The 24,305-nt window shown below is 44.7% G+C and overlaps 1 protein-coding gene and 1 pseudogene across 16 annotated transcripts in view; one reads left to right on the top strand and one right to left on the bottom strand.

The window, feature by feature from the left end:
- Positions 1-2,363: 2,363 nt before the first annotated feature.
- Positions 2,364-9,294, bottom strand: LOC100423552 (nascent polypeptide-associated complex subunit alpha pseudogene; annotated as a pseudogene).
- Positions 9,295-13,663: 4,369 nt separating this feature from the next.
- Positions 13,664-24,305, top strand: part of ANKRD6 (ankyrin repeat domain 6) — a 203,720-nt gene continuing 193,078 nt past the window's right edge. For 7 of the 16 annotated variants that reach the window (XM_077998550.1, XM_077998546.1, XM_077998552.1 and 4 more), the window contains exon 1: positions 13,664-13,920. The gene's annotated coding sequence lies outside the window, so the exon portion shown is untranslated. The remainder of the gene's footprint in view (positions 13,921-24,305) is intronic. The other 9 variants (XM_077998545.1, XM_077998541.1, XM_077998554.1 and 6 more) reach the window with 6 other exon arrangements.

The following is a 24,305-nucleotide window of genomic DNA, read 5'->3' as shown; positions in this document are numbered from 1 at the left end:
GTCCCAACTACTTGGGAGGCTGAGGCATGAGAATCATTTGAGCCTGAGGGGTAGAAGTTACAGTGAGCCGAGATCACACCATTGCACTCCAGCCTGAGCGACAGAGAGACTCTGTCTAAAAAAAAAAAAAGGAAGATTTGAGGTCATTTGTTCTGCAGTGGTAGATAACTGATGAACTGATGAACATATTCTGGCTGATATGGGAAAAATGGATTGTAGGGGACTTACAGGTGGAAGCAGAAATAACAGGTAGGCCACTGCAGTTGTAAGAGAGAAATGAGTGAGAACAGTGGAAAGGGAGAGAAGTCAATAAACTTGAGATAAATTTTGGAGGTGGAACAGATAAGATGTATTGACAGATTTAATGTGGGTGGTCGGGGAAAGGACTGCTCCTAAGTATTTGGTTTGAGCAACCGGATGTAAGGTAATGCTGTTTATCAAAATAAGTAAGACCCAGATAGGAACAGAATTGGGAGGTGAGAAGTGAATCAGGGTCCTAGATTTCTAACATCCTAGTTACTGTGTATTGCTACAGAGCAATCTCTCTTAATCCTGCGATTTTGGCCATTTCTTAGATATCTATCATGTTGTCTTTGAAGTAAATAAATGAAGTTTTCTGACTGCAAGCCATGAATGAACTAAAGATGACTTTTGTGATTATCCAAAAAAATGTCTCAACCTAGTGAGATGGAATTGCTACATAGGAACTTTTATTAAAAATTAACTTTTAGGCAGGGTGCGGTGGCTCACGCCTGTAATCCAAGGACTTTGGAAGGCCAAAGCAGGGTGGATCACTTGAGGTCAGAAATTCAAGACCAGCCTGGCCAACATGGTGAAACCCCATCTCTAGTCTCTACTAAAAATACAAAAATTAGCCGGGCATGGTGGCGCTGTGCCTGTAATCCGAGCTACTCAGGAGGTTGAGGCAGGAGAATCACTTGAACCCGGGAGGCAGAAGATGCAGTATGCCGAGATTGTGCCATCGCACTCAGGCCTGGGTGACAGAGCAAGACTCCATCTCAAAAATTAAATAAATAAATAAATAAAATAAAAATAAATTGGCCGGGCATGGTGGCTCACACCTGTAATCACAGCACTTTGGGAGGCTGAGGCAGGTGGATCATGAGGTCAGGAGTTTAAGACCAGCCTGGCCAAGATGGTGAAACCCCATCTCTACTAAAAATACAAAAAAATTAGCCAGGCGCAGTAGCAGGTGCCTGTAATCCCAGTTACTTGGGAGGCTGAGGCAAGAGAATCGCTTGAACTCAGGGGAAGGAGGTTGCAGTAAGCCAAGATTGTACCACTGTACTCCAGCCTGGGCAGCAGAGTGAGACTCTGTCTCAACAACAACAACAAAATAAATAAATAAATAAATAAATAAATAAATAAAAATTAACTTTCATCCGGGTTCAGTGGCAGGTTCCTGTAAGTCCCAGCTACTTAGGCGCCTGAGGTTAAAGGATCACTTAAGCTCAGGACTGCAAGGCCAGCGTGGGCAACATACCAAGATCCTGTCTCTAAAAAACAAATTTAACTTTTTATTCATATGGACTTTTAAGGACAAGCTTCTGATATAAATAGTGCTATCACATGAGAGCAGAAAGCTGTCTGTTGACAACAGAGTCAGCAGTACAGAGGTATTAAATGCTCCACATGTCTGTAGATTGGTTTGGACTTGGCAACCCCTGCTTTGGATGGGAGAGTTACATCAACTTATATATTCAATGATATAAGTAAGCAGATACTCCAAGAGAAACAACTTGATTAAAAATTCACTAGAATGAAGTCTCAGAACTGTCACTTACACATACTGTTTTACATTACCTAACAAAAATAGCAGGCACTGTCAGTCAGCTACCTCCAAGCCATTCCCAAACCTTCTTCAAGCCCACTTTCCAAATTGGAGAAGGGAAAATCAGATACTTTCCAAGACTCTTTCACATCTGTTCTTCCTGCTGTAAGGAGGAATCCCCCTGGGGAACTTCTAGGAAAGAGTTTGCTTCCTGATAAAAGAGGCTGACGAATCAGAAGAGTCCTCTGATACCACCATTTCCCAATTTGAACCCCATTTGTAAGAACATGGTACTTGGAGGTGGGGAGGCCATTTTGTAACCATGAAATGACCATGCAACCCTGAGGTTGAAGATAAAAGTCCATGATGGGAATAGCAGTGTAAAGAGAGGAAAGCTCCAGATGACCTTGCTGAGCAGGTGCACTCTAACTGGGAATGCCTACTGCAAACTTCTTTTTTTTTTCACCCAACGAGAAGAGCCATAACTTTATTAATAATACAAACAGCACAAATTTCAAACCAAGCTGCAGTTACTCTTTTGAAACACACACAAAAAGTCCTCATCTTCAGATTACATTAATTCCATGATAGCATTTACAATATCAGCACTGTTGTGCTTCAGGAGTCGGACTGCCTTTGCTCACACATTTGCTTGTGACAAGACCTATCCTATATCTTTAAGTTTCATACCTGTCTCCTCAAACTCCTCCTCTTCCCTCTCCTCTTGTACAGTTAAGTCTGTATGTTTTCTTGAATGTTTGAGACAATTTCACCTTGAACTTTGAACTTCTCAGCAGCTCTTAGCTGTGCTTGTTGAGATAAATCTTTGATCTTAGTTTCCCCCCATCAACTGTGTAGGTATTTGAAGCTAGGCTCTTATAGACATCTGGTTTTGTGATAACAAAGAGGAAATTCTTAGATTTCAGGATAGCGACTCTAGTAACCCTCGTAGTCTCTTGTAGCCTTTCACAGACCCAGTTTGGATGTAGCCATAGCCTTCTGTGACTTCTGTTCTTTTCTTTCTTTCTGTCTTTTGAGATGGAGTTTCTCTCTGTCTCCTAGGCTGGAGTGCAGTGGCGCAATCTCAGCTCACTGCAACCTCTGCCTCCTGGGTTCAAGTGATTCTCCTGCCTCAGCCTCCTGAGTAGCTGGGATTACAGGCATGCGCCACCATACTCAGCAAATTTTTGTATTTTCAATAGAGACTAGAGATGGGATTTCACCATGTTGCCCAGGTTGGTCTCGAACTCCTGACCTCAAGTGATCCATCTGCCTCAGCCTCCCAAAGTGCTGGGATTACAGATGTGAGCCACCGTGCCTGGCCATGTACCTACCCTTCACTCCAACTGTGTTTTGCTTTCTTGACTGGTTCTTCATCGAATGCGGCTGCTGCTGCCACCTGGGCTTATTGTGTGGAATTTTGTTCCTTGAGGTCTGATACTGATTCACTGTCAGATTCACTGTTCCTTTAGTTCTGACACTGATTCACTGTCAGATTAAATGCCAGATCTGTGCAGGGAATATAAAGATGGCAGCAGAAAGAGCCCACACTTCTTATTTCAGGAGAAAATTATAAGTCTATTCCTTAAGCTAGTGCTTCCCCACCTTGTCTGGTAATGGCACACATAGAAAATGATACTACTTGGGCCTAAGCGGTGGCTCACTCCTATAATTCCAGCACTTTGGAAGACTGAGGTGGGAGGACTGCTTGAAGCCAGGAGTTCAAGACCAACCTGGGCAATATAGCAAAACTCCCATTTCTACAAAGAAATTTAAAAATTGGCTGAGGCAGGAGGATCGCTTGAGCACAGGAGTTCGAGGCTACAGTGAGCTATGATCACACCACTGCATTTCAGCCTGAGCAACAGAATAAGACCCCATCTCTTACAAGAAAAGAAGAAAGAAAGATACTATTTGTATGGTGCACTGGTGTGTAAATGGACAGGCTACTTACAGCCAGAGGTGACTGGCCCAAACACTTTAGTCACCCTCAGGCCTTTGCTAGCTGCCCTAAAGGCTGAGGGGATCAAAAACTTGACCATACCTATAAGCCATTTATGGCACACAAGTGATGGTGGCAAACTAGTTGGGAAGTTCAGCTTAAGCCAGGTGGGTGGGGTGCTGTAAACTTTGCAGCAACTGACACAATAGATATCCTTTATGAGTGGAGGGAAGAAAGGATGGATGAAGCTTGATCATACACTTGGTGATGAAATTCAGGAGTCATCATATTCAGAGGATCCTGGTAAAGGTGTCTCTGGATATTACAGGAGACAATTAAGACTCCTCAAGAAAGTGACCATGGCTGGGTGCAGTGGCTCATCCCTATAATCCCAGCACTTTGTGAGGCCAAGGCAAGAGGATCACTTGAAGTCAGAAGTTCAGCCTGAGCAACAAAGTAAGACTCCATCTCTACCAAAAATAAAGAATAAAATTACCTAGACACAGTGGCATGTGCCTGTAGTCCCAGCTACTTGGGAGGCAGAGGCAGAAGAACCACGTAAGCCCAGGAGTTTGAGGCTGCAGTAAGCTACGATGGCACCACTGCACTCTAGCCTAGGTGACAGAGAGTAAGACCCTGTCTCAAAAAACACTGGAGGGGGAACCTTGCTTTTACTTCTCTCTGCACTTTTTCCTTTGTTCTTCTCTCTGCATGAAAACTGGCTTTCTCTGCTTTTCCCACCAGAGGGCAGGAGACAGCTGCCCCACCTTCCTGGTCCCAGTGATAGTGGGCCCATCCTCTGGAACCAGGCTACCTGGGTTTAAATCCTAGTTCCATCCTAAGTAGCTGTGTGACCTATAGCAAGTTACTTAACCTCTCTGTGCCTCAATTTACTCATCTCTAAACTAGTGATAATGTAATATACCTCAGTAGGGTTGTGGGAAGGAATTAAATCCATTAAACTGTATAAAATAATTTAGGACCATGTATTACTCTGTTTCCATGCTGCTGATAAAGACATACCTGAGACTGGGCAATTTTACAAAAGAAAGAGGTTTAATTGGACTTACAGTTCCACTTGGCTGGGGAAGCCTCACAATCATGGTGAAAGGCAGGGAGGAGCAAGTCCTGTCTTACACGGATGGCAGCAGGCAAAGAGAGAATGAGGAAGATGCAAAAGCGGAAACCCCTGATAAAACTATCAGATCTTGTGAGACTTATTCACTACCAGGAGAACAGTATGGGGAAACCATCCCCATGATTCAATTATCTCCCACTGGGCCCCTCCCACAACACGTGGGAATTATGGGAGTACAATTCAAAATGAGATTTGGGTGGGGACACAAAGCCAAACCGTATTAGACAATAATCACTATGTAAGTGTTAGCTATTATTATCTTTAATTCCCAGGCAAGAAAATCTGATTGTCTGAGTTTGAGCCAGTGTTTCACTCCTGGCCTAATCCCCTAATCGTGCACTATATATCACTATGTACTAGTCCTCTAGAGCATTTATCTCAATTGCAATTTAAGATTTTAATGAGGACTGTATTCACCACTAGACTGTGGGACCATCTTCTTTTGTCCACCATTCTATTCTCAGTGCCTAGCACAGTAGCTATAATATGGATGAAATATAATTCTAGTGTATACCACTTACATTGTATTTTATGTGCAGCATAAACATATAATATAAATATAAACATAAATAGCTTGATGGTGGTCAAGTCCCAATAAATATGTGTTGATGACTGAATTGATGTTCCCCTCCACTATGGCTGGAGATGCCGCTGTGTGGCTGCAGAGGTCTACCCTCAGGGATGGAGAGGTGGTTCCTAATAAAGCGGTGTAAGCCGAACAGAAACCTCCAAATATATCTGCCGTTGTCAGGCACAGGGAACACAAAGTCAAATAGATGTTGGGTAGATATTGTTGGCAGCATAACCAGTTCCTCCCTCTCACCCCCTTCATCCTTAGTTTGATAACTTTATTTATTTACTTTTGAGATGGAATCTTGCTCTGTCACCCAGGCTGGAGTGCAATGGCATGATCTCGGTTCACTGCAACTTCCACCTCCCAGGTTCAAGTGATTCTCCTGCCTCAGCCTCCTGAATAGCTGGGATTACAGGCGCCCGCCACCACGCCCAGCTAATTTTTCTGTTTTTAGTAGAGATGGGGTTTCACCAGAGTGGCCAGGCTGGCCTCTAACTCCTGACCTCAGGTGATCCACCCGCCTTGGGCTCCCAAAGTGGTGGGATTACAGGCGTAAGCCACTGTGCCCTGCCTAGTTTCGTAACTTTAAATGTTGGGTGTCAGCACATTCAGGGAAGGAACCCCAGACCCAGAAGTTGAATCATGGTTAGTCTACGGTAATTATGGTAACCACTCCCCTATCTTTGTCATCCAGTGGTAACCAATGACATGTGAAAGGATATATGTCTCGGGGGCATCTGATAAGAAGTTGTTCCCCAGCTGAAATGAATACAGTGGGAAAGCCTGCAACCTTTCTTGCCTGGATGTCATCAAAGACAAAAGCCAAAACTGAGGGTGGTACAGTAGAACTATGACAGAAAGAGCCCAAGACCACATATGTTTATCATATAAATTACTACTTTTTTTTTGAGACAGGGTCTCACTCTGTCACCCAGGCTGGAGTGCAGTGACACAATCATGGCTGACTGCATTCTTGACTTCCTGAGCTCAAGCGATCCTCCTACCTCAGCCTCCTGAGTGGCTGGGACCACAGGTGCACACCACCACACCTGACTAATTTTTTTTTATTTTTTGTAGTGATAGGGTCTCCCTATGTTGCCCAAGCTGGTCTCAAACTCCTGGGCTCAAGCAGTCCTCCCACCTTAGCTTCCCAAAGTGCTGGGATTACAGGTGTGAACCACCCTGCCCAGCCTACATGTTTTTGTTGTTGAAGCCACTCTAGGCAAGCACACTCTTGTAGCCAAACACAATGTAACTGATAACTATAGTCCCTTTACCTTAGGAACTGAAAATGAGGAAGGAAGACAGATTAGAAAATCAGAAGCTTAAAGTTAGGAACAGAGAGTGATGACCACTATCACCACTCCTATTCCACAATGTCCTTGACTGCATAAGATTGGAAAATGAAACAAAAGAATTGTGACACTGGCCGGGCGCGGTGGCTCAAGCCTGTAATCCCAGCACTTTGGGAGGCCGAGGCGGGTGGATCACGAGGTCAGGAGATCGAGACCATCCTGGCTAACATGGTGAAACCCCGTCTCTACTAAAAATACAAAAAACTAGCCGGGCGTGGTGGCGGGCGCCTGTAGTCTCAGCTACTTGGGAGGCTGAGGCGGGAGAATGGCGTGAACCCGGGAGGCGGAGCTTGCAGTGAGCCGAGATGACGCCACTGCACTCCAGCCTGGGAGACACAGCGAGACTCCGTCTCAAAAAAAAAAAAAAAAAAAAAAAAAAAAAAAAAAAAAAAAAGAATTGTGACACTAGAACTGTGCCATTTATTTTATTTTATTCATAAGATAAAAAAATTGATAAATTGGACTTTGTCAAGATTAAAAAACTTTTTTCTGCAAAGACTCTGTTAAGAGGATGCAAAGACAAGCTATGGACTAGGGTGGAATATTTGCTAACCAAATATCTGACAGAAGCCTCGTATCTAAAAAGTATAACGAATTCTTAAAACTTAGGGGAAAAAAATTCAATTAGAAAATAGGAAAAAATATTTCACTGACAAGGATATAGTAATGTCAAATAATGAGACATGAGAAGATATTCAACACCATTACATTAAGGAATGCAAATTATTGTTGTTGTTATTATTATTATTATTATTATTAGAGAAGGGTCTCACTCTGTCACCCAGGCTAGAGTATAGTCATAGCTCACTGCAGCCCTGAATTTCTGGGCTCAAGCAATCCTCCTGTCTCAGCCTGCTGATTAGCTAGGACTACAGGCTTGTGCCACTATGCCCTGCTATTAAATTTTTTTTTTTTTTTTGTAGAGGCCGGGCGCGGTGGCTCAAGCCTGTAATCCCAGCACTTTGGGAGGCCAAGATGGGCAGATCACGAGGTCAGGAGATCGAGACCATCCTGGCTAACCCGGTGAAACCCCGTCTCTACTAAAAAATACAAAAAACTAGCCGGGTGAGGTGGCGGGCGCCTGTAGTCCCAGCTACTCCGGAGGCTGAGGCAGGAGAATGGCGGGAACCCGGGAGGCGGAGCTTGCAGTGAGCCAAGATCTGGCCACTGCACTCCAGCCTGGGAGACAGAGTGAGACTCGGTCTCAAAAAAAAAAAAAAAAATTTTTTTTTGTAGAGACAGGGTCTCACTATGTTGCTCGGGTTGGTCTTGAGCCCCTAACCTTAAGCAATCATCCCTCCTCAGCCTCCTGAAGTGTTGGAATCACAGGCATGAGCCACCACCCCCTGCCCAGAAATGCAGATTAAGACCACAGTGAGATACCACCACATAACTACCAAAATGACTGAAATTAAAAAATAGTGACAACACCAAATGCTGCCAATGATACAGAAAACTCAGATATCTCACACATTGGTGGTGGGAAGTGTAAAATGGTATAACCACCCTGGAAAACAGTTTGGCAGTTTCTTATACACTAAACATGCGACTACAAAATGACCCAGCAATTGCCCTTCTGGTTTCTTATCTCAGAAAAATGAAAACTATGTCCACATAAAAACAAGTATACAAATATTCATAGCAGCTTTATTCATAATAACCCAAACCCAGATGCTGTTCAATGGGTGAATGGCTAAACAAACTGTGGTATATCCACACTGAGGAATACTACTCGGCAATGGAAAGAATCAACAGTTGACACACACAACAACTTGGATGAATCTCAAGGGCATTATGCTGAGTGAAGAAAAAGGCAGCCTCAAAAGGTCACATACTGTATGATTTCATTTACATAATATTCTGGATTTTTTTGAGATGAAATCTTGCTCTGTTGCCTAGGCTGGAGTGCAGTGGTATGATCTCGGCTCACTGCTACCTCTGCCTCCTGGGTTCAAGCAATTCTTCTGCCTCAGCCTCTTGAGTAGCTGGGACTATAGGCACACCACCATGCCTAGCTAATTTTTGTTACTTTTGGTAGAGATGGAGTTTTGCTGTTTGGGCCAGGCTGGTCTCGAACTCCTGACCTCAAGTGATCCGCCCGCCTTGGCCTCCCAAAGTGCTGGGATTACAGGCATGAGCCACTGTGCCTGGCCTACGTAACATTCTTAAAATGACAAAATTAAAGAGATGGAGAACAGATTAGTGATTGTCAGAGATTAGGGATGGTGGCGGGGAGGGGGTTGGGTGTGACTATAATTAAGTAGCATGAGGATGATTCTTTGTGGTGATGGCATAGTTCTGTATTTTGATAGAATGGTGGTAATATGAAACTACATATGTGATAAAATTGCACAGAGCTACACACACACACACACACACACACACATTGTACCAATGACTCAATATCATAAAGATGCCAATTTTTTCCAAATAGCAGTAGTAGGAAACATTCTTGCTCCCATTACATGAAGGCTGAAGATTTTTTGTGGCCATATTGGACTCTGCACAATTCCATTTGTCTTTTCATTCTGGGATCCCCACTGAAGGTGCAGCCACTCTTTGGGGCATGATAGTCTCATGACAAATGGCAGAAGTTCAAGGGAGGTAGGGGAAGCACTAAAGCATACAACGTATTTTAAGCTTCTGTTCCAGTGTGGTGTAGGCCAAAGCAAGTCAACACAAGCCCAAAACTAATGGAGCAGACTGGGTTACCCCACCTATAAAAAAGCATGGCAAAGATGGGAAGGGTACGAATAATTGTGAATAAATAATGCAATCCACCACATATGTTTACTGAGATTTCAAATTAAAATCTCGAGTTTATCATAACAAATGAATTAGAAAATGTCTATGGAGGAGCAAAGAGCTAAGAATACTTGAGTTTTTTTTTTTTTTTTTTTTTTGAGACAGAGTCTTGCTCAGTCGCCCAGCTTGGAGTGCGGTGGCGCCATCTGGGCTCACTGCAAGCTCCGCCTCCCGGGTTCTTGCCATTCTCCTGCCTCAGCCTCCCGAGTAGCTGGGACTACAGGCGCCCGCCACTACGCCCAGCTAGTTTTTTGTATTTTTAGTAGAGACGGGGTTTCACCGTGTTAGACAGGATGGTCTCGATCTCCTGACCTCGTGATCCGCCCGTCTCGGCCTCCCAAAGTGCTGGGATTACAGGCTTGAGCCACCACGCCCCGCCTACTTGAGATCTTTATAAATAAAAAAGAGAAATAAGTCAGGGTAGGACTTGTATATTTGGAAATCAACACTTGAAATAAAATCACAGGCCAGGTGTGGTGGCTCACACCTGTAATCCCAGCACTTTGGGAGGCCAAGGTGGGTGGATCACTTGAGGTCAGGAGTTCAAGACCAGCCTGGTCAACATGGTGAAACCCTGTCTCTATTAAAAAATTCAAAACAAAAAAAATTAGCTGGGCATGGTGGTGTGCACCTGTAATCCCAGCTACTCAGGAGGCTGAGGCAGGAGAATCGCTTGAACGCAGAAGAGGTTGCAGTAAGCCAAGATCGTGTCACTATACGCTCTGTGTGGGCAACAGAGCGAGACTCTGTCAACAAAAACAAAAGAGAGAGAGAGAGAAAGAAAGGAAGAAAGAGAAAAGGAAGAAAGAAAAAAAGAAAGAAAGAAAGAAAGAGAAAGAAAAGAAAGAAAAGAAGAAAGAAAGAAAGAAAGAGAAAGAAAGAAAGAAAGAAAACCACAGATTTCAGACAGTATGATGCTAGCAGAGTGATTGGCAAATGGAACAAAATAGAGGACTGAAAACAAACCTATATGTGTATAAAAATCCATTGCAAGAGAGTCTGGCATTGCAAATGAAAGGAGAAATGAATTTCAGATGGAATGTGGACTTACACATGAAAGGCAAAATTGTAACACTTGAAAGAAAATATGGGAGAATATTTTTATATCTTTGGGGTCAGAAAGGACTTCTCAAAACACATGAAACAGGGCAGAAGACACCATCAATTAACAAAAGAGGAAACAGGACTAGCTATTAAACATTAAAGATGCTCAGCTATACTGGTAATTGGGGAAATACAAACTACAACTATTATGAGATATCATTTAGATGAAAACAAGTGCTGGCAAAGATTGTGGGACATGAATGACTTTCATATACAGGTGTTGGAAATGAAAATTGATATGACCACTTTAGAAAACAATTTTAGAAAACGACCAGTTTAGACGGTTTAACATTACCTAGTAAGTTTGAACATGCACATACCTTAAGACCTGATGATTCCACTTCTAGGTATATATCCTAAAAAACATTCTTTTTTTTTTTTTTTTTTTGAGACGGAGTCTCGCTCTGTCGCCCAGGCTGGAGTGCAGTGGCCAAATCTCAGCTCACTGCAAGCTCCGCCTCCCGGGTTCACGCCATTCTCCTGCCTCAGCCTCCCGAGTAGCTGGGACTACAGGCGCCGCCACCTCGCCCGGCTAGTTTTTGTATTTCTTAGTAGAGACGGGGTTTCACCGTGTTAGCCAGGATGGTCTCGATCTCCTGACCTCGTGATCCGCCCGTCTCGGCCTCCCAAAGTGCTGGGATTACAGGCTTGAGCCACTGCGCCCGGCCCCTAAAAAACATTCTTACACACATGCATCGGGAGAAATATTTAAGAATGTTCACAGGCTGCACTGAAGCTAACAACAGGAAAGATAGCTAATGAAGTCAGCTCATTAAAGAGATGTTGTTGAAAATAGGAGCAGATTATGTTATCACAAAGCAGTGAAAATGATCATTTGCAGAGCAAACTTCTTTCTCACAAGGCAGAAGGAGGGTGTGCTAGGGTGGATATAAGAGGCTGGCTGTGAGTGAGCTGAACGTAGGGGCAAGAACAGAGCTGCAACCTGGAAGCCTTTCTCATAAAGAGGGAGATTTAGGAGTCTTCTTCGTTGGTTGCCCAAAAACTGTCTGCCCACTTGGAGATGAGCAAGCAAGATCTACAGGCAGCTCAGCCACTGCCTGCTTTGGCTCTCATGAGGCCTCCTGCCAGGAATCCCCATTAATCAAAGTCTGGGAACAAAAGCACACCAGTCAGTTCCCAGGAGCACTCACATGTCTTGCAGGCTGGCTTGGGCTTTCTGTTTCTTTCAGGGTCATTGCTGTGACTGCCCACAAATATAACTTAAAATCTCATCTCAGTGTGACTTTACGGTGATGTTTTAAAAGTCTTTCAGGGAAACTGAACATTTGCATCTTTGGAAGTTTATTCAAGGGACTAGCTAGGAAAACTCAATGTGGAAAAGTACAAGAGAGAAATTATCACACTGAAAGGTCATGTGGACAGGTGCGGTGGCTCATGCCTGTAATCCCAGCACTTTGGGACGCTGAGGGCAGGTGGACCACGAGGTCAGCAGTTCTAGATCAGCCTGACCAACATGATGAAACCCCATCTGTACAAATACAGATGTATTGTAAAAATACAAAAAAAATTAGCTGGGCATGGTGGCGGGCGCCTGTAACCCCAGCTACTTGGGAGGCTGAGGAAGGAGAATCGCTTGAAACCAGAAGGTGGAGGTGGCAGTGAGCCGAGATTTCACCACTACACTCTAGCCTGGGCAATAAGAGCAAAACTCTATCTCAAAAAAAAAAAAAAAAGAAAAAAAAAAGAAAAGAAAGGTCATGTGTACAAACCTTGACTTTGGGGGTTATCTGGGAACTCATTAGTAAACTGCCTGGAGAGGAAACTGGAGCTACAAGCCAGCAGAGAAAGGAAATGTATTCTTCTATCAGCTCCAGGTGGAGAGCAACAGGAATGGGGCACAAATCTGAAGAAGGGCTGGGCGCAGTGGCTCACATCTGTAATCCCAGCACTTTGGGAGGCCGAGGCGGGAGGATCACGAGGTCAGGAGTTCGAGACCAGCCTGAACAACATGGTGAAACCCTGTCTCTATTAAAAATACAAAAATTAGCCAGGGGTGGTGGTGGGCACCTGTAATCCCAGCTATTCAGGAGGCTGAGGCAGGAGAATTGCTTGAACTTGGGAGGTGGAGGTTGCAGTGAGCCGAAATCGCGCCACTGCACTCCAGCTTGGGTGACAAAGCGAGATTTCGTCTCAAAAAAAAAAAAAATTATAATAAAGAAAGAAAGAAAAAAAAAGAAAAGTCAGATTCACGATAAGCTTGTCCCAAAGCCTCAGGCACGATCGATAGTCCATTTTAGGGTGCTGCCTGACTCCTCTTCCATCTCTCCGCCTTTGGAGAGCAGATATCTGTCCATGCTTCTTCAAAGAGTAGAATGAGATCCCATCCATCTGTACATGGTTTCAACAGTAGCTTATGGAATGCTTCCTGCGTTCAGGGAGCTCTTCTAGGTACTGAAGAAGTGACTGTGAATGACAATAGACAAAACCAGACTGAGATAATGGTATGTAAAGTGTGATATGAATATGGGGGTCAGGCTCGCTCAATGCTTTTGCCGTTTCCATATGGGATGATTCCAACAAGCTACTTATAGTCAAGCTGCTAGAAATAAAGGCTTCCTTTCCCCTCTCCAGCTACCCCAATAAATCTGGGTCATTCATCATTGTTGTTCAGTTTGCACTGAGCAGCCCCAGTTAAGTGAGCTATGGTTATATTGAAATATCCACTTGGCCACGAAATGAGCGAAGGTGGGAGGTTCCTCCTGCTAATTCTCCTCACCTTCCAATACACTTCCTGGCAACCCCCAAGCGGAAAACCTTACCCTACTGTAGGCCCCCCTCCTCCCACTCTTCAAACGGCGGCGGCCCCAGCCAGGAGCGGGCTGCAGACCAGGGCCAGTCCCAGGGCCTCCGGGGTACCCCCTCTCTCTCCGGAGGGTCCCTGCCGTGCCCCGACTTGCCGCTGGGGGGCGCTGCGGCCTCGGAGTAGGAGCCGCCGGCGGGGCGGGGCGGGGCCGGCGGGACTGGGTGGAGGGCCCTGCGGCGGCGGGCGCGGCGGGCTCGGCCACAGGTAACCCGCAGGATCCGAGAGCGCTGCCTGGCGCGCGGGCGGCTGGAGGCACGGCGCTAGGCGGCGCCGAGGCCCTGGGGCCGCCGGAGCCAGCGAGAGCCCGTCCCCGTCGTCGCCCCTCGCCCCCACCCTGTCGCCAGCCTCGGTCCCTGCGGCGCGGACGTCCGGCGCGGGAGAGAAAGGTACCAGGCGACCTCGCCGGCTTCCTGGGACCCCCGCTTACACCGGGGTGGGCGACTGAGGTCGGGGAGGACGCTGTCGGGGGAAGGGGGCGCTGCTCCCTCGGCACCCCAGGATCGCCGACTGCCCGCTGGGGAGACCCGGACACTGCGTCTCGCCCCCTGGTCTGCGGCCTCCGAAAACGCCCGGCGCGAGGGGTTACTCCCCGGGGCGCCTCCTTCTTCTCCCGGCCTCAGTTGCCTCCCTGGAATATGGAACTTCGGGCGAGGGAGGTGGAGAACTTTCTTCTGGGGCTCGTCCCTTGTTCTCCTGCTCGCTTGCAGTTTGAAGGAAGGGCGGTGGGGGCGGGGGTCCGAGTACCCCGCGGTCTGCGGCGCGGAGGAGGGTCGGTCCCGGGCCTGCGGCCGCCTCCGAGTGACCCCGTCCCTCCCCGCCGTGGACGACCGCACTGGGGTGCAGGCGCAGGAGGAGAGGGGCCGATACTCCTTAGGAGCCCCATCGACGAATCCTCAGCAAGTGGCATCTCCCGGGGTCCAGGGAGCCGGCGTGCTGTCTGGTTTGGGTCCAGACATCCGCTCACCGGAGCTTATCTTGGGCATTTAAGCGTGTTGCTTCCGGTAGATCTCGGGGACAGGAGGGGAAGTGCAGCATTATTTGTGACCTGAGAGGGACTCGAATGCCTCAAAGCTGGTCAAGAATGTTTCCCCCGCGAGGTAGCATGAGATGGGTCACGTGGTAGTAAAGAGCCACTTTGGGCCCGTGAGACGGAGTTCTGATTCCACCGCTTGTTAGGTGTGTGACTTTGGAAAACCCACTACTTTAAACCTTCGTTTTTAGAACTCTAAACTGCAGGTATCGTACATAACCTCGTAGTATTGTGTTCATGCAGTGAAGTGATGCGAATGAAGTGCTTGGCATTGTACTCTTGTGTGTTGGACACCTTGTTTTGCAAACCTGTTGGATGTTGAGTTCATTCATGCTTAGGTTCTGTTAGGCCAGTGTAAGTGGAAAGAACTTGGGCAATGAAGACAAACACAACTGGGTCCAAGGTGGTCCCATCCATGGTGTACTGATTGGGGATTTCTCATCCCCAAAACACCAATAGCAACCTTGGCAGGGTTTTTGTTGTTGTTTTGAGACAGTTTCCCTCTGTTGCCCAGGCTGTAAGCTTTGAACTCCTTAGCTCAAGCGATCCTCCCACCTCAGCCTGGGACTACCACACCTGGCTAATTTTGAATTTTTTTATTTTACTAGAGACAGAGTCTCACTGTGTTGCCCAAGCTGGTCTCGAACTCCTCCTGTCTCAGCCTCCCAAAGTGTTGGGATTACAGGTGTGAGCCACCATACTGGTCTGCAGCCTTGTTCTTGAGTGTGATAGGTGTGTCTATACCGATGCGTGTTACACTTTGTCATCTTTAGTATTTGTTTAGCATATGGTAACAAAAAATCTTTTAAAAATTAGGGATACAGATTAAAGCTGGGGAGCATTTTCTGCCCTCTAGGTCATACTGGAGATGGGGGAAGGGTAGAAGAGGGATGAAGAGGAATTAAAGAGACCAGAAAACAACTAGTCGCAGTGTTGGGAGGTATAAACCAACGGTAATTTTTTTAAATGCGAATTTGTTAACTCCTTATTTTTTCATGGTGGCACCGAACATTAATCTTAGTCTCCCACTTAAACTCATCAGCCTCCCCAAAGCCTTTCCAGATAAGCATATGCTCTGTGTAAAAGCAGACTGCCTGCGATCCAACGCAGCTTACAGACAAGGCACACTTCCAACTCCCAAGGCCTCTTTCTTGTATGGAGATACTGGTGCTGCCACCGTGAAATACATCATACACTCAGACAGTATAAACCTTAGAGTGCAATGGAAAGAATAACAATAGATCACACTGAAGTATGTGTCACCCGGCTGAAGAACTAGAACATCCCCAGGCCCCTGGAGCCCCTGAGTACCCCTCTCCGTGGCCATCCACTCACTTCTCACCTCCCACCCAGGGAACCACTATTCTGGATGTTGTGTTAATTTTTTCCCTTGCTTATATGAAAAACCCTGAGGAAAGGAAGTTTCCCAACAAGCATTTCCACAATAACCTGGATCGTTCTTTTTTTTTTTCTTTTTTTTCTCAACGAGCGTTATTATTGAACTTAAAAGCAGGCTATTGAGGGTAAGACAGAAACCACAAAAAAGCCGAAAGTCTTAAAGTGGGGGGATCTTTGAGTCTGTCTTTTTCCAGGTTTCTCCTGTCTCCCTGGCACGGATCCCGAAGGTGTGTTCTGTCTGTGTAGGGGAGACCCAGTCTCTTCCAACATAGCTTGGAGGCTGTAATTTTAAAAGCTTTGCTTGAGTCCCTAAGAAGTGGGAAAACAGTAATTTGGGTGCATGGGTTTTAGAAGTTTTTTTAAAATGCAAATTATCCAGAAGGCATTGTGTGGGATTTGAAGGATTAAGCTAAGAGTGACCTTTAAAAATGGTTTTAACAACCCAAATTCCTCTTTTCCTGGTTGGTATGTTTGTGTTACGGTCTTTAAGTTATTTCTTCAAGGTCACATGGCTTTCCTTGGTGAATCTTACACTATTCTATTACTTCTTGGTTAAGGCAAAGATTCCGAAACTTGGTTTCATGGAGCCCTTAGTGTCTGAGTAATTTTTTCACAATTCCCCTAGGCTTCAGTAGTTAGTAATTTTTTCATAATTCCCTTAGGCTTCAGTAGTTAGTAGTTAGGTTCAGACAACTGAGTATTTACTTAGAAGTTGTTTGAAAAAATAACATATATAAACTGAGAGAAAAAAATATTTTATGTCTTTTAAAGTCACAATTACTAACCGGATGTGTATGCCTGTATTACTTCTCAAACCTTGGGATCGTGTTGGACACTGCCACTCTCATTTCCTGTTTCACATTAATATTTCCGCTGCATTTGGCTTTTATCACAGCAACCACAGAAAACCCAGCTTTGCAAAGATGTATTGTCATGGATAGGAATGTAACATGATCTGCTGTTGAAACTGCAAACTACCTCCAGTTAGTAGGTTCAGCAATGTCCAGACATGTTCGGTATACTGTTTTCCATGGAAATTTTAGAATTTTCTGCATTGCCCGTTTGAATTTGCTATAGTTGCAAAACACCCAGTCGGGGGTCCAAAATAGTAAACTTTGAAAACATTATGCTAGGTGAAATAAGTTAGTCACAGAAGGGACAATATTATATGATTCCGCTTATATTGGGTGCCTAGAGTAGTCATACACATGGAAACAGAAAGTAGTTCCATGGTGGTTACCAGGGGCTAGGGGGAGGACAGAATAGGGAATTCATGTACTATTTTTGCAACTTCTATGTGAGATTAATATTATTTCAAAATAAAGTTTTTAAAAGTTTTTTAAAAACAAGTTCTGTTGATAGTGCCCCACTGTGGGACTGTACCAAGGCACTGAGGTTAGGGACAGCAGCAGAGGAAAAACTTAGGGGTGACATTACCTCTGTTTCCCAGCTCTTCCTCATCCCGTCAAGGGGGAAGAGATGGAAGAAATAGCTATGTTCTCTCTTTTTTATAGGGAAGTGTCTGCATTATTTACTAGTGGTTTCCTTTATAAACCTGAGGATCAGCTATTAAATTTCCCACTAAAACAAGAATTCTTAACCTGGGGTTCAGTGGTGGGCTACGGATACTCTAAGATCTCCCGAAATTATGTATAAGTATTTAAGTGAATGCTCTTATGTATGTTTGAGGGGGAAGAAGTTCCATAGCTTTCATCAGATTCTCAAATGGTTTCCTAAGTCAAAAATGTTAGTAAGCACTATAAGGAAATATTTACAGAGCCCTACCCACACCCACCCCATAAAAGGCCCCTTTATTTGGATGTCTTATCCCGTTTCAGTTCTCTCTTATATCTTTCCCCCACCAGTTACAAGAGGCTTTCTTTCTGCTCAGACCTCAGATAAGCCTGACCAGTTCTTTTTCCTCAGAGCCCCCAGATATTCATCTGGATCCTGAAAAGTCCAGGACCAATTCCTCAAGAGCCACAGGAAGGCCTAGAATGAACATCTTGGAGTTCTGTATAGGGCAGATGTGAAACTGAAGTTTCACAACTGCCACATCTCTCTCTGCCCTCGTTAGGGTCCAGAAAAATATGAATTAAATGATAATACATGAGGTACACAGCTTTGGAAAAACTCATGAAGATGGTACTGAATGACTGAAGTCCAGTACATTCTGCCTTGGGGGAGGCAAATTTAATTTTAAGAGTATCTTCTGGTTTACACTTTATGTTCCAAATGTCTTCTAAATATAGCATATAATACATCCTACCTTGTTTCATATGCTGTGATATAGGTGAGCTATAGCATTTACACAGTGTTAGAAAAGATGTTAAATGTCAGAATTTACTTAATAAATAGGTCTCTACTCATTCAGACTGGTTTCATTTTATTTTATTTTTGAGGCAAGGTCTCACTGTCACTCAGGCTAGAGTGCAGTGGTGGGATTTCGACTCACTTCTACCTCTGCCTCCTGGGTTCAAGCCATCGTCTCACTTCAGCCTCCTAAGTAGCTGGGACTACAGGCACATAACACCATGCCCTGCTAATTTTTGTATTTTTGGTAGAGACAGGGTTTCACCTTGTTGCCCAGGCTTACACTGGTTTTAAACTCAGATGAATGGGGTCGGTAAGTGGCAAAAATGATAACCTGCAAGCTCTTCTTACACATATGATTCCTCAATATTTGCTTTTATCTTAGAAATACCTCAATAAATCATGATTTGAGTCTTTCACCAATACAGGTATATTCTGGTAAGGTAGGCTAACTGCTGTAACAAACATTTCCAAACCTCAGTGGTTTAATCTAGCTCACACAAGTCCAAATCAGTTATTCCTGTTGGGCAGCTCTCCTGGGTAGCTGTCCTTCAGGTGACTCAGGGATCAAGGTTCCTTCCTTCTTGTGATGCCACCATCTTCATGTGGTCTCCAGAGTCACTGCAAGCGGGAAAGGAGTATGGCAAAAGGAAATTGTGTTGACTGCCTTCACCAGCAAGTGAAACACATCACTTCTGCTTACCTTCTATTGGCAAAACCAGTCACATGGCCCCACCTAGATTCAAGGAAGCTAGGAAATACAGTCCCTGGCTGGGCAACTGTTTCTTAGCAAAAATAATTTACTTTGGGAAAGGAATAGAACTCTTTGGTGGATGAGTAGCCATTTTTTTGTACAATAAGGTGCTAGTCTTTTTACTGGTCAATTAAATGTAACTGCCTTTATGTAATTTGTTTCTCACTCTTTTTTTTGTTTTTTGTTTTTGTTTTTTTTTTTTTTGAGACGGACTCTCGCTCTGTTGCCCAGGCTGGAGTGCAGTGGCGCGATCTCAGCTCACTGCAAGCTCCGCCTCCCGGTTCACGCCATTCTCCTGCCTCAGCCTCCTGAGTAGCTGAGACTACAGGCGCCCGCCACCGCGCCCGGCTAATTTTTTTTTTGTATTTTTAGTAGAGACGGGGTTTCACCGTGGTCTCGATCTCCTGACCTTGTGATCTGCCCGCCTCGGCCTCCCAAAGTGCTGGGATTACAGGCGTGAGCCACCGCGCCCGGCTCACTCTTTTTTTTTTTTTTTTGAACGAAGTCTCGCTCTGTTGCCTAGGCTGGATGGAGTGCAATGGTACGATCTCGGCTCACTGCAACCTCCACCACCCAGGTTCAAGTGGTTCTCCTGCCTCAGCCTCCTGAGTAGCTGGGGTTACAGGTGCCCACCACCGTGCCCGGCTCATTTTTGTATTTTTAGTAGAGTCGGGATTTTGCCATGTTGACCAAGCTGGTTTCAAACTCCTGACCTCAGGTGATCTGCCCATCTCAGCCTCCTAAAGTGCTGGATTTACAGGCGTGAGCCACTGCACCTGGCCCTATTTCTCACTTTCTAAACATATATGTGTATGTGTATATATGTGTATGTGTTTATATATATATATACACACACACACTATATAAATAAAATGTTATGACTTCATAGTGGAGGGTGTGGAGGCGACTTCCATACAGGAAACAAATGTATCATAATTGCCATGAAAGCAAATAAAAATGCCATTAAGCCATCTAGGTTCAGATATTTATTAGGGAATGAAGCATATTTAATTTACTCAGAATCATCCAACCATGTAGAGAATTGTACATTTGAGAAAGATGGGGCAGAGAAAGATTAGCAAAGGACAAGAATATGCATGTCTTAATGGCTTCTTTAATGTTATCATAAGAGTTTAAAACTACTTTAGGCTGCCGGCAATAGGCTAGGTATGAAACTTATTTCCCCTTCCAAAAAAAAAGTTTTTGCCATGGAATGTGTTACATAATCACAAAGCGTATGTGTCACTTTTACTTATTTGCTCTTAAGGGAAAGTACAGTTGTAAAATTTGGATCTGTTTGTCTTATTTGTCTGAAGTAAATTTGTGCCCAAGAGGGTGCACAGCATCAAATGGTAGACATTAAAGGATTGCAAGATCATGTGAAAGATCCCAAGACCCAGTTAGAGTCATGGAGAAACTTCAGTAATGTGCACTAATTCTAGTAATGCTTCAGCGTCATTTATCCATTACTAGTTGACATTGGGCTGTTCTACCTAAGGAAAAGGCCCAAATAATTAAAATTTACCATCTTTTAAATCCTAATTTTCTTTTTTTTCTTTTTCCAAGACAGGGTCTCCTTCTCCTACCCAGGCGGGAGTACAGTACTGCAATATCGGCTCACTGCAAACTCCGCCTCCTGGGTTCAAGCAATTCTTGTGCCTCGGCCTCCTGAGTAGCTGGGGTTACAGGTGCGCCACCACACTTGGTTAATTTTTGTATTTTTAGTAGAGACGGGGTTTTACCATGTTAGTCAGGCTGGTCTTGAACTCCTGACCTCAAGTGATCTGCCCACCTTGACCTCCCAAAGTGCTGGGATTACAGGCCTAAGCCACCACAACTGGCCTTAAATCCTAATTTTAAAATAAAGTTTCCTGTTTCATGGTGCTCATATTGGTGTAGTGAAGGAAAAAATGTTTTTTCCTCTACTCTTGTGAGTTCTCAGCTGGGACCCCTGTAACAAAACATAGATTAACAAGAGAAAAACAAATGGAAGTTTATTAACATGTATATTTCATATATACATGGGAGAAAACTCGGGAAAGAGTAATTCTCAAAAAGATTTCTTACAACTCTGGCTTATATAGCATCTTCAACAAAGAACAGTGTACTTTTAGAGAAGTGACAAGACAAAGGAAAAATTCCTTGAGTCTTTAGTGATGGCGAGTTGTAGGAAGGCAAATACATGGGGAACTAATGGCAGATAAAGGCTAGTTAGTGCAGTTTGTTATATAGATGCCTCTGGTGCCATCTCTAGGCTGATAAGGACCTAAAGCTGTCTCCTGTGACGAACCTTTATCCTTCCTGGTGGAAAGGGGAGAAGGGACACCTTTGTTAATTTATGTCCTGCTTTTAGGCAAAAGGGGAAGGCAAAGAGCTTTTCTTTTATCCACTTGTCAGTTGCCTTCAGCTCAAAGTAATCCTTATGCCAAAGTGGCATATTATGGGGTAGCATATCCTGATACTTTTCATTGGAATTAAAGATGCACTAGCTGGGTGTGGCAGTGAGTACCTGTAGTCCCAGCTATCTGGGAGAGGCTGAGGTGGGAGGATCGCTTGAGCCCAGGAGTTTGAGGTTGCAGTGCAATATGATCATGCCTGTGCATAGCCACTGCACTGCAGCCTAGGCAACATAGCAAGACCCCATCTCGGGGAAAAAAAAAAAAAAAAAAAAAATATATATATATATATATATATATATATATATATATATATACACTAGATCAAATGTTGGCAAATTATAACCATGGCCAAATCCAGCTTGATGCCTGTTTCATTCCTTTGCGTGGTGTCTATAGCTGCTTTCAACTGCAATGGCAGAGTTGAGTAGTTTCCACAGAGACTCCCTGGCCCACAAAACCTTTACAGAAAAACATTTGTTGAGGATGCCTTCACTAGATACAAAATTAGTATAACTCAGTTTGATAATAACTCTGTTCCTAGTTAGAACCTACTTAATCTCTGTGGCCCACTGTTATTTCACGTCTGTAGTGGGGATAAATGACCTTGAACAAGTGACTGAATTTATTTTCTCTTTTTCTTTCTCTCTTTTTTTTTTTTTTTGAGACAGAGTCTCTCTGTGTCACCCAGGCTGGAGTGCAATGGCGTGATCTCAGCTCGCTGCAACCTCTGCCTCCCAGGTTCAGGTGATTATCCTGCCTCAGCCTTCTGAGTAGCTGCCATTACAGGCGCCTGCCACCACGCCTGGCTAATGTTTTTGTATTTTTAGTAGAGACAGGGTTTTGCCATGTTGTCCAGGCTCTTCTGGACCTCCTGACCCCAAGTGATCTGCCCACCTTGGCCTCCCAAAGTGTTGAGATTACAGGCGTGAGCCACTGCACCCGGCCAAATTTATCTTCTTGTTAGCTGTCTTCCAGTTAGCTTCCTTAGACCAATACTTCTCATACTTATCATGTATATATCAACCAAAAAAGCCAAACTCCTGTAAAGTATTTAAAGAGGTTTATTCTGAGCTAACTATGAGTGACCATGGCCTTGGTTCTCTTTTCTTTCCTTTTTTTTTTGAGACAGAGTTTCACTCTTATTGCCCAGGCTGGAGTGCAATGGCATGATCTTGGCTCACTGTAACCTCTGCCTCCTGGGTTCCAGCGATTCTCCTGCCTCAGCCTCCAGAGTAGCTGGGATTACAGGCATGTGCCACCACACCTGGCTAACTTTGTATTTTTAGTAGAGATGGGGTTTCACCATGTTGGTGAGGCTGGTCTCAAACTCCTGACCTCAGGTGATCTGCCCGCCTCGGCCTCCCAAAGTGTTGGGATTACAGGTGCACGCTCCCATGCCTAGTTAATTTTTGTATTTTTAGTAGAGACGGGGTTTCGCCATGTTCCCTAGGCTGGTCTCAAACTCCTGGGCTCAAGCAATCCACCTGCCTCGGCCTCCCAAAGTGCTGGGATTACAGGCCTGAGCCACTGTGCCCAGCCCATCAGCTTGGTTTTATACATTTGGGGAGACATAGATACCAATCAGGCTGAGTGAGGTGGCTTATGCCTATAGTCCCAGCACTTTGGGTGGCTAAGGCGGTCAGATTGCTTGAGCCTGGGACTTCACGACCAGCCTGTGCAACATGGTGAAAGCCCATCTATTTAAAAAAAAAAAAAAAAAAAAAAAAAATTAGCCAGGCATGGTGGTGCATGTTTGTAGTCCCAGCTATTCAGGAGTCTGAGGTAAGAGGATCGCTTGAGCCTGGGAGCTCGAGACTTCAGTGAGCCAAGACCGGCACCACTGCACTCCAACAGAGTATAAGACCCTGAGCAAAACCCTGTCTCCAAAAAAAAAAAAAAAAAAAAAAAGGCATCAATCAATACCTGTGAGGTGTATTGGTTTGGTTCAAAGTTTTTCTCATTGGCAATTGGTTGCAAAAGTTATTATCTAAAGACCTGGAATCGATGGAAGTCTCTGGGTTAAGATAAGGGGTTGGGGAGGCCAAGGTTCTTCTTATGTAGGTGAAGTCTCACAGGCGGCCACCGTTAGAGACCATAGATGGCCAATGTTTTCTGTTTAAACCTTTAAAAGATGCTGGACTCTCAGTTGATCTCTTCAGGATGTGGAGGGACTAGAGGGGGTAAGATCTAGTTATGTTAATAGAGATTCTTTGCAGAAGCAATTTTTCCCCCACAAAAGATGGCTCTGTAGGGCCATTTCAAAATATGGCAAAGAAACATATTTTGGGATAAAATACTTTGATTTTCTTCTTTCTCTGTCATGTGATACTAGAGTCAGATTGGAAATTGGTACCTTATTGCTACAAAGAATCTGTTTTGCAGTCTTAAGATCTCTGTTTTAATGTTAATGCTGGTCAGTTGTGCCTGAACTCCAAAAGGGAGAGGGTATAATGAAGCACGTCTGCTTCCCCCACCCCCGCCTGTTTTTCAGGTTTCTTTGGAATCCCTTGGCCCAGGTGGGGCTGAGGGGGATCTATTCAGTTGGATGGGGGAGCTTAGAATTTTATTTTTGGTTTAAATGTAAGAATAATCTGGGGAATATATTAAAATTTGGGAATTCTCAGCCTTACTCCATAGATTCTAATTCACTAGGTCTGAGGAGGCACACATTTAACAATCACCTCAGATTCTGATGAGGTGACCTGTGGTCCACACTTTATTTTATTTTTTGAGACAGGGTCTCACTCTATGACCCAGTCTGGAATGCAGAGGTGTGATCATGGCTCTGTAGCCTCGACCTCTCAGGTTCCAGCGATCCTCCCACTTCAGCCTCCCATCTCAGCCACCCGAGTAGCTGGGACTACAGGCGCATGCCAC

The sequence above is a fragment of the Macaca mulatta genome, chromosome 4 (assembly GCF_049350105.2).
Source record: "Macaca mulatta isolate MMU2019108-1 chromosome 4, T2T-MMU8v2.0, whole genome shotgun sequence".
NCBI classification, from domain to species: domain Eukaryota; kingdom Metazoa; phylum Chordata; class Mammalia; order Primates; family Cercopithecidae; genus Macaca; species Macaca mulatta.
The sequence above is the reverse complement of the archived record's forward strand: the minus strand, read 5'-3'. Positions and strand labels throughout refer to the sequence as shown.